This window comes from Lonchura striata, chromosome 3 (genome assembly GCF_046129695.1).
Source record: "Lonchura striata isolate bLonStr1 chromosome 3, bLonStr1.mat, whole genome shotgun sequence".
In the NCBI taxonomy this organism is placed as follows: Eukaryota; Metazoa; Chordata; class Aves; order Passeriformes; family Estrildidae; genus Lonchura; species Lonchura striata.
The window spans coordinates 75,520,905-75,532,296 of record NC_134605.1 but is presented as its reverse complement, the minus strand read 5'-3'; the positions used below and the strand labels follow the sequence as shown (position 1 = coordinate 75,532,296).

Genomic DNA, 11,392 nt, shown 5'->3' with positions numbered 1-11,392 from the left:
CAAATTCTAACTCCCAATGTTTAAATTCTCTAAGCTACTACAAAAAAAAAATCTGAACACAGTGAGTTGCAGATAAAGGAAAAAATATTTGGCAGATTATTTAAAGACAGACAAATAATAAATTGCTTAATAGAGTCCTGACTCTCTTCTTCGACAGGCATGACATTTTAGGCACCTAGGGACAAGCCAGACTAGTCATGACTTCACTCATGAGCAATGTTATCCTCTGATGCTGCTGCTCACATTTTATATAATATCTTGATGACTCATCGGTGAGCCAAAAAAAATTACTATCTTCTGAAGCCTGGAATTTAGGCACAAATGTTCCATCTACAGCTTATGCGCATAAATCTGTCCTCTATGGGAGATGTCCCCTGCAGAGGTAGGGAATTTTCTATCTTATCTGTGTTTTTTCAGGCATTTTTATTTTAACACCAACATAGTAGACCTTATTTTGTTTATTCTCACTGCCTGTTTAACTTTGCAATGTTACTTTTACCAGCTTCTGCTGACAGTCTTTAAATCATTAGTGCTTTCCATTAAATCAGATTTCCATGATGCAAGGCAAGATCCTGGATCAAGATGCCACCTGATATGCCTTTCAGCATTCCAACAAATTATTGAGGCCACTTGCATGCTGAAAGTACTCTAAATGAGCAACTGTAGGAACAAAGTTAAAATTTTACCCAAAGTTCAACAAACAGAAAATAGGAGAATGCTATTAAGGGATGTACATAACGTTAATTACATTCACATTGTGAGGTCAAATGAATCCTACACATTTTTATTTACTCCTTTCCATCTATGAATTTAGTTGTCCAATAAACACATGCACATTGTGACTGCTTGTGCAATGCCTGAAATAAGAAATCTGATCTTTAGATATGTTTGCATTGAAAGAAACATATTTTTAAAGTCTCGTATGCTGTATGCAGACTAGAGAGGAATGGCAAAACAATTTTACACATTTTATGTTGAAGGCAGGAAGGTTAATTTGTGCAAGTGTGTAAAGTTTAGCCAGTAAGTTTATTCTAGGAAACTCCCTGAAAATTTGAATCTGAAAATCTCTTTTTGGTTATGTTAAATTTAAAATAGGCCATTTATAATTTTTGAAAGATATGATTGCACAAACTTTTTTTGCCAGCTAAACTGAAAGTTTTATTTATAAGTATGTTTAGTCACACTGCAGTATATGCCTTAAGGATTTGGAACAAAATACCGGAGTTACTATTATCTTATTTAGTCTGTAGTACAATATACACTTGTTTGAAAATTGTTGCATTAAGAAAGAAAAAGGTAAATCTTAGAGCAATGACTTTGGCCTCATATTCAGAGAACTGTAGAGCAACTGTCTTATGGTGCATAGAATTTGGTAAGGAGATGCTTTAACTGTACTTTTATTTATGACTGCAATCATCACTCAACAGTGATAAAAATTTTTGGGATTTCTTTTCAAACCATTGGGGTAAATTCCCTTTCTATAATTTTTCAGAGTGTGTATTTTATTTCAAGATCAGCATACCTTAGTGTTGAAAGTCAAGGGATGAATTTGCCCTGAAGCTTTTGCTTTCATCCACAGAGGCAAAAAGGGAGTATCAGCTCTATCCCTGTAAGGCCAAAATCTGCACGTAATCTCTTGCACATGATGGAAGTAGCATGTGAGAATAACAAGTTGAAGCCCTCTCCCAGCTTTACCAGGAAAGAAGAATTGTTACCTGTACTGAAGACAGGCATTTATTAGTTGAAGACAGCATTGACATTCCATGCCAGGTGGAAGACAGACTTATTGAAGATAATATTAGTCACTGAGCATCAGACTGGGCACTTGTTTATGCATCTGCAAAATTCTTCTCATAGGGAGGCTCTGTTTACTTGGTAAAATATATGCATTGTGTCAAAGGAATCAGTTTAGTGTTTACTAAGTATCCACTCTTCAGTAGAGACAGGTTTATTTTATATTTCTAAATGTCTTTCCTCATGCTGTAGAAACATCAATTACCAGTACATGCTATGGTTCTGGATCTCACCTAAAACTGTGAACTATAGTACTAACTCTGTGCAAATAAAAATACATAACTGTGTTAAAAAAAAAAAAACACCTCCTTTGTACTGAATTTCAGAGGCAACTCAGCACTAAATTCTCATATATATATTAAAAAGATCATATTATGTATTTTTAATGGAAATTTAATACTATATCTCCTACTATTTTGATGTTTCTGCTCAAGGCTGGACTGCAACAGAAGTGCTGAAGAATGGAGTGACTGATGTATAAGAAAAGTGACACATGCTGGGAGGCCTAAAAAAATATCTAGCACAGAGTCCAGGTTTGATTTTGATTTTTGACCATCCTCATCTGAATCAGCATTTGCTCAACAATCTCTAGTGGTGTAATGCCTTTTAATTCTGGCTGAATCTTTCAATAATCCCTTGAATATTGAAGAGTTAACTGAGAAAGTTTAATCAGTACAAAGATTTATTGCACTAATGATGTAGGCTATCAAATGATATCCTAATTGCCTGAAATATTTATCTACCCCAGAACCACGTAAAAGTTTTTTCATTCCCACAATTATTCATTTTTTTTTCTAATGCTTAGACAGAGTAATGATTCATTTGGAAGAGATCCAAGACAAACATTATTTAAATCACTTGATCCGTTTACTAATTTGTTGAAAAATTAACAAGAGCATTGTTTAATACATCTTTTTTTTAGTAGCATGTGTTGAGTTAGGGAACTTTTCTTAAAATGTGACTACATAAGAATGCTGAGAAATAAATTTTACAGTAGAAGGAGCAAAAATAGTAAGGAATGTGGTCTGTGTGAAAATTATTTTTTCTAGGGAGTTGACTAAAAGAAAAAATCTGATCACACAAGCATTTTTTCCCTTAAAATAAAAACAAAAGAAAAAATTACTGTGTAAAAATTTAAAACTGGAATATTTCTTCAAGTGATTCTAAGACCAAATATTTCAGGGAATACAACTTTCCATGCAGGGTGCCTCAGCTGCTAAGACACTGAGCTGAGTAGACTACTCTCCATCTTTTACTCTCAGGCTGGTCAATTTATTCTAAAGTATTTACAATTTATTTTGATCAGCGACTGGAAACTAAGTGTTCTCACTTTCTATCTCTTTACTTAAATCCCTTGAGTAGCATCCCAGACAGCTCTTCTGATTCTTTTTCTCTTTAACTGAATTAATCTTCAATTATTCCATGCAAGGTGGAACAGTACAAGAATAAGAAATGAACTTGCCATGGCTCGGTCACTAATATGTGATAATTTAGTTCAAATGTGTCTCAGCTGTAAACACAGAAGGACTTTGGCTCAAGGGTGGTCATTTTTCATGAGAACCTTCTATCACTGGTTTAGGAGATGTGCAAAGGAGTAGAGATTCCCGCAGTCTCTCCTGTTGGACGCCCTATAAGATGAAAGAGGTAGGTTCATATCCCTTTTGTCAGAATAAAAATATGAGGCAGAATTTGTCATAGATAATTAAATGATCCAACAATCAGAGGGAGTGAGGAAGCCCAACACACTCCAGGTTGGTCATAGAAATGTAATCTTGAAAAAAAGAAACTACCTAGATAGTGACCATGCAAACAGATTGAGGAGGCCAGACAAGACAACTCACATTTTTCAAGGAATAGTCTGCTTGCAATACAGACTTGAAATAAAGTATCTTCTTTCAGTCTTTGTTTTCCTCAATAATTACATACAAATCTTTCCCTAAATTTTTATTTTCAAGGTCAATAACTTGTTTGCCTAAACATTTTAGAAATTACCATTTGACACTCAAACAGGTATTTTGAAAATACAATGTCATATTAAAAACATCTTAACAGTATAGCCACTCACAACCAAGGGATGTGGAACCAAAGGGAAACTTCCATAACTGTCAGGAGATTTTTGAGGGAGGTCATATCCATTTCATGGTGAGAAAATTGATAAAAATGAATACATTTTAAAGTGATTTTTATATCAATATTGTCTCCTATAGTATACATAGCTTCAACCCTTCACCATAAATGTACACTGATTCTTACAAACACAATTTACTTAATTCAAAATATGCATCTAGAGATAGAGGGTAAATAAGTCAAGGGGAATGGCATATACCAACAAAGTGATAAAGTAGAAAATAAATCCTCAGCAGTACATAACTAAAGAGGCTTCACTCAGAAAAAAAAATCAGATGTCTTTAGTGTTTCTATACATTATCCCTAATGCTGGGTAATAATATACTTTTTACAAAACTAATCCATGAAAACTGCTATTAGTTTCTATTAATCTGACACTGGACAGCTACACCTTATTCCCTACAGAATTGCCTCAGAATAAAAATAATTGCATTAACTTCTTCTACTAGCAGCCTGATACCTATTCTAGGCCCCATTGTTTATTTCTATCTACTCTTGCAGAGAATCAGCATATAATTTTCAATTCCTCCCTCAAAAAAAAAAAAAAAAAAAAAAACAAAAAAACTGGAAAATGCTGTATCAGAAAATGTCATTCCCATTAAAAAAAAAAAAAAAAAAAAAAAGTCAGGTTTACTTCATAGGACAGTAGAAAATTTCGAAATTTTCCAATGTTTCCAAGTTGTCAAAGATAGATTTTAGTTGCAAGATAATTTCTCACTGGATTCTTGATTTGACTTTTTTCCCAAAGGGTTTACAAATTTCTTGTTATTTAAAACATACAAAGAAGACAGATTTTATAAATCTGTCCACAGAAGTACCAATATGTAAGATAGATTTTCTCTCTGGAAGGCAACTTTTTATTATTTATTTGAAATAAGCTGGACAAAGAACATTTCCATATCTATATTAACACATTTCCATATTTTAGGTTTTGTGTTTCCTGAGCACCTATACCTGAAAACAATAATATTAGATTCAGTAAAAGGCCGAACAGTCTAGATCACAGTTTTTCTACTTAAAACCAAGCCACATCTTATTTACAGTGTGATTATATCTCATAAAATAATGTCAGTTTTAGGAAATGACAGCTGTATCAGTCAGGGCTTGTCTCTCTCTCTCTCTCTCTCTCACACATTAAAAGTAGGGTAACCAGAGCATCTCTCATTGTGGTACATTCATTCATACATACCTCTAATAATTAAGTGATTCTTTTTTTGACTCTTGGTGACACTGTATTAATTCCATCAAATAGTGCCTCCATGTACAAAGCCACTTCTGATTTTCTGAAAATTTGGGGCAGGAAGACAGACTGTAAACAGCTGACTCTCAGTTGAAATGTCATTTTGGCATACACAGCTTAAAAGACCCTGTTTGAAGAAATTACATTACAGAAAAGCAAGCTCTTTAGGCCAGTAACAAATCCAGAAGCCTTGTTTCCACATATACTTAATATAGCACATCCTTCATGATGTGACAGAATACTGTAACTGTAGGGATTGGGTTTTGTTTGTGGGGAAGTTTTTTGGAGATTGTGGAGCCCAGCTTATCAGATCTTTAACAACAATACAGTTGCTGGCTCTAGGTTGGGGATTTCAGGCTGAAATTACTCAGGGTCTTCAGAAAAAAAAATTAATAATAATTAAAGGACAGTACCTCTATTTCTCTATTCCCTAGACTTCCAGCAAACTATCCTGGGAAACTATATGTTGTCAAAAACAGATCTGGGAAACAATAAGCTTCTCTCTTTATTTGTAACTTGAGCTTGCACTGCTGGAACAGCAACTTTCTCTCCCTTCCAAGGCAATCACAAGGGCAGATTAATTATTCTAGCTCCGGGCTTCAGATTTTTAACATTTAATAGTGCCACATAATTAATGCAGGTGGTATTTACACATCATTAGATTTTATAAAGGTTTTACCTTTCTCTTGAAGCTACCATCCAGCTTATTTGTATGAATTATACCCCATGCCCCCCCCCCCCCCCCCACCCCGCCGTTTCACTTCTGGGTTTCCTTATCCTGTTTAGCCTTGTAAAACCATTCTCTGCAGAACACTTAGCATTATTTATTAACTCATGCTTTTTCTTTCTCCCTTACTCAGAGTTTGACTTTTAGATCTCACGTAGGGCTTGGTAGCCTCCTCACATATTCCTTTCTTGTATTTTCACACTCCAACCCTCCCACATTCCCTGTCCCTGCCCCCCGCCACATATTTTCCAGAGAAATTTTGAAACTTTGAGTCACAGAATCTGCTGAGATCTCAAGCAATCCCCTGGTCCTTGTACTACCCTCTTGTTAAGAAAGACCCAAATAGCTCAGATAAATGCTTTTGTGAAACATTGAACTGCCAAAATGAGTAAGGCTGCAAGCATCCATGACAGAAAAAAAGAATATTTCAGTGAAGACATTTTGAGCTGAAAAAAGCTCACACAGGCATTTTCTGTACTTGACAAGGTCTATAGAAACAAACTGATTATTCTCAACATTTTGCTAGGATTTGTTTCAGCTATCTTGGATGTTTGTTAGGAACTAGTGGTAGTAAAATCTTCACAGGGATTGGATGCACTGGTGACGAACAATCTGTTAAAAAGAGCAATAAAATTGTCTATCTCCCAAAAGATGCCTAGAAGGAAATGCTCCTTTCCCACATTATTTGGCCTTCTGATGGACAGGATATTTTCTCACTCCAGCACAGCAGCTCTGTGACCCCTCCTGAGACATCATTCTTTTTCTGTTTTCTAACAAAGATAAGCTGAAGGTGTTCACCATCAAGACCCTTTGCAGATATCTTCACTTTACCTATGAAGCCTTAACTCATTGCTGAAATGTCAGGTCTCACTTCCAGACAGTTTGAGAAGTCAGCTTCAGTAACATTTGGTTTAAAACAAAAAAACCCAAACCAAGAAAACCCTTACAAACTTTGATCATTTTATCCAAACTCATACCTCAGATTACTTCTCATAACATCAGCAAAGCTGTTTATTATCCTTTTTTGTCACAGTGACTACAAGTTTAACAATACTGAAATTGCTATTCTTGACTTTGAGAGCAAAGTTTGTATCCTGAGTTATTTGTTATTTTTTTACCTCCTCTTTTTTAGTGCCTAGTTCATCTGTTGCCTTGACCTTACACATACCTAGAAAACTGTTGAAGGTAGGGACTGTACCTTTTTTTTCTACAGTATCTAGACATAATACATGATCCATGACTACTTCTGGCTTAGCAAGCTCTCCTAGAGCCTAGAAAAATATCTAGCTCTAGATCCACTTATTCATAACTCTCTAGGTATCTGTTTATATGCATCTATTACACATCTAATGAGTCCATGTTAACATTAATTTCAATACTTAAAATTATTAGGAAAGACAAGCAAGGTGACAGGGCTTTCAAATTCCACAGAAAACCAGTAATTTTGATCAGGATTATTACTGAAGGAAAAGGCAGATGACTCAGCTTCTTAATATTTCACCTAGAGCAATGAAAATACAAGTAAAAAAGAAAAATTACGGCCTCATCTTGATTCATTTGATAGTGCTATGTCTATATTCATACCACAAATGCCAGAGGGTAGAAACTTCTGCAGGAGAAGCTTAACTAATTTCTTTTACTTAGCACAGCACTGACTAATGAAAACTTTTATATCTAGTCTCCACAGAATTTCCAGTACTTTAACAGTACTGCTTGCATGAGTTCTAAAATGCTCAAATGGATCTACAGAACTGGACATCTTTTCCAGTCTAAGAGGTTTTGTAGATAGTCAAATAAAACCAGTTCTGGGAAATACAGATATACTGGAAGCATTGTCTTCAGGTGGAAAGGAAACCTAGTTAGTCCTGACCCAGCCTAGTCAAACAGGGACATCAAGGCCTTTGAGAAAATGACAGATCTTCTCGAGCATTGACTCACAAGATCAGAAATAGAAAAATTATTTACCTTAAAGAAAATATATATAAGTTGATAAATTGTTGTACAACTCTTAACCTAAGAGAGGAATAGCAATCATGCCCCAGGAGATACCAGGAAGTCACAGTTCATCTCAAGCAATAACCTGAACGGTTAATTGATCACAGCATCACAGAATGGGTCATGTTGAAAGGGATTGCAGTGGGTCATCTGGTCCCACTTCCCCTCTCCAGCAGGGTCATCCTACAGCACACAGCACAGGATTATGTCCCGACAGTTCTGGAATATCTTCAGTGAGGGATCCTGGAAGTGCAGCCTAGTTGCAAGCAGTGACTGGGTGTGGCAGACACTGGACCAATACAGAGTTCTTCACATATCAGCACGTATATTGTACACTACATATTTTGTTTAAAATCTGTGAGGACAGGAAGCTGAGAAGAAGACTGTGCATTTAAACATAGGTCCTGGCCTCTGAGTCACACAGCTTTTTGCAGCCTTTTGTTCTGGAATGAGAAAAATGAAAAAAATATGTTGTGGAGGAGTTGTTTGTTGCTTTTCTTTTCCTCCAGGATGTTCTTTAAATTGTTTCCTACACCGGTTTTAAACCATTTCCCTATTTGAAAGAGTTATTATGTACCAGAATATATTATTTTGTGGCCTAATAAAATGTAGCATAGGGGATTGAAAGCCTTTGGGTTCTTTTGATAGTTTCACTAACAAGAGAAGTCTATGGAGGCTTTCTCCATCTCTTAGCTCTGGTTAATTTAAGATCTTCCACATAAATGCTTTCTAAATTCTTGTTCTTAGTTCAAATGTATCTCATGTACAAATCGTTCATTTTTTACATATAGCTGGCTTGTATCTTCAATGGGAAGGATAAATCACTACTGAAGTCACTGAGAAATTCAGCCTAAAAAAAAAAATCAATCACACGCAATTAGTTTAAAACATTAATGTGTAAAAACTAAAGTTTTCTTTAGAGCTAAAAATATCTTTGATTCTTAAGTAAAGGAGAAGGAAAAAAATCAATGGAAATTAAATATTGATTTAACAAAAATAGGCAGTTAATTCTTTATGTACAATTTCCTATTCATAGATCCACTGTCATTGTACAAGCAAAGTAATTAAGACAAAACATGATTTTACAGACAAATTTCTCCTCTTGAATCTTGTAAGGAGGATTCAGGACTGCACCAAACCCAGCTCTCCATCCAGAGCCTGGTCTCACAGCCAGACACATGCTCTGTTGGCAAGGGGAGAGGAACACTCTGCGCCTCTGTCCCTCCTGGCTGCAGCTGAGCATCAGCACTAATCAATCTTCCCTGCAGCCTGTCCTGCTAAGTCAGGCACTGGCATGGCTGAAGTATTGGCATACGTTGTGATAGGCTTTGTTGCAGGGCTGGAGACAGCCAGCTGAAGCTGGTGGCTTCTTTAATCACCCCATCAAAATTCAGTGGAAGTCATTTGCCTGAGTCCTGAAACACTGAAATGAGATGATTTGGCTGGCATCCCATTGCAGATCATTTCAGAAGCTAAGAAGAAAATTATGGTCTCCTCTCGTGCAGTCTTACATTCTGCAGTGTAAGATATTCTCTTTAAAGTGAATGCTTGTTTCATTAGATTCAGCTGAGAAAATCCACACACACTCCCCCCCCCCCCCCCCCCCCCCCCAGTCTTCCATCAATTAAATAAATTGGAGCAGTAGATTTAGTCTAGTTCCCCATTCAGGGCTGCAGAGCAGTTTTTGAAAAAAATCAGCCCTCAAGCTTGAAAAACCTTTCTTCATTAAAAAAGGAAAAAGAAAAATAAAAAAGATAGGAAGTTAAGAAAGGTGTTAGAGACATTTAAAGGTAAATCTCATGAGTCACCATGCTCTCAGGCAGACTAAATAACCTACTGGAAGAAACTTACAGGAGAGCCAGGAGTCCTTTGTGATAAATTCTATCACCTAATTGAAGACAGATTTGGGATGGTTTTCTTGTCTCTGAAGGAATTCAGCCTAATCTGTTTATTATTACATTTTCTCTGCCTGAGAGGGCTGATAGTCAAGGTCAAGATTAGTACTATAAGTATTATATATATGTATTAGTACTGTAAGGGGTATTATTTAAAGGTACTTCCCGTTTGGAGCAAAGGGTAGCACGTCAAGTGGCAGGAGTGCAGGTTTCTAGGTGAAGTATACCTATTAACCACTTAAAATGTGCAGATCTTCTGTATGATTTTAATATTATGTACCTTAAAAATTATCCTGATTATTTTTATATGAAACCCTAGGGTTGGTTTATTTTTTTAGGAAGCTGACTATGTATGTAACACAACTGCACTGCTCTTCACTGTGTCTGAATTAGTTTGGAGGAAAATCTCCCTTTCTCAAGGATACCACAAATTGATGCAGCATTCTGTTTTTCTATTTTCCAGTTTGGATGTTCTGCCAGATGATATGTGTGCTGATGTGTGAATCTTTTCGGAGCTCTCTTTGAGATAATCAGAGGAGGTTTCAGGACAGGATCCTAAAGCAGAGAAGCAACAGTATTACTTTGGCACACAGGCCTGTTTCTTTGACTCAGCTAATGTATTAATTGATTTGTCTTTCAGATTAGAAAGAATTTTATCATCTATCCCACCAAATTATTTAAATTTCTTTTCAGTTTTAATAGTTTTGTTTTACACTGTTCATTTGATCATTTCAACAGGGTACAAAACTGTGCCTTCAGGCACAGCCTGTTGTGAGAAGCTGTGTGAAGATGCAGTTCCTCATGGGGCTGGAAAGATGCTTCCTCCATTACTGGGTGATCTCTCAAAGCAGCCTGGTTGCACTATAGGAAAATAATTGATACTCACTTTTAGATGGCTGCAGTATGTTCTTTCACTGCTAAGCCAATTCACTTGGAATTGAGAGGTAGAGATAATTTTTTTTCTGACCCTTAACTGGCATCTTTCCACAGGATAGCAATCAAATGCTCTTTCACAAGAACATGGGTTTCTGCTCTGTTTGGCCCTGATATGAGCTCTGCTAGGTCTTTACCTGCAGAAGTATCACTGAGTCCTCATGGGAGACTAAAAAATAAACTGTCACTAGTTTTCCAGATTTCAAAGAGACGTTTAATTTACTCTGGGCTTTGCTTGAACAAAAAAAAATTTACTCTGGGCTTTGCTTTTAAAAAAAGGCTATGTAGTGATTCTTAAAAAATGTCTCCCTCAGACAAGACCATATTATTTTCAGCTCAATGAATTACCCAATATTAGGCCCTGCATCTTGCTATCATTAGAAAGATGTATTAGAAAACCTACCTGTGATCATGGTGAAGATCAACCAGCAACTTCCTTTCCTGAGTCTTCTAGGTTTCTTCCTTTCCAGCACTTTACACCAAAAATGCCCTTTGCCTTCCCTCTTCCTACTTTCCAGTTCCATCTTCTTCTGCTGTCTGTGGTCCCTATATCAAATAAAGGTGTTGTTTTGGTTTTTTTTTTTTTTAATATGAGAACCAATCATTTCAATGCAACAACAACAACTCTCATTAGCATCTGAACATTTATGTTTTGACAGTGAATAGAGATGTTTGACAGGG

At 36.1% G+C, this 11,392-nt stretch overlaps 1 long non-coding RNA gene across 1 annotated transcript in view; it reads left to right on the top strand.

The window, feature by feature from the left end:
* Nucleotides 1-334: 334 nt before the first annotated feature.
* Nucleotides 335-11,392, top strand: part of LOC116183482 (uncharacterized) — a 34,149-nt gene continuing 23,091 nt past the window's right edge. The window contains exon 1 of the long non-coding RNA XR_013339606.1: nucleotides 335-382. This is a non-coding gene — a long non-coding RNA (uncharacterized LOC116183482). The remainder of the gene's footprint in view (nucleotides 383-11,392) is intronic.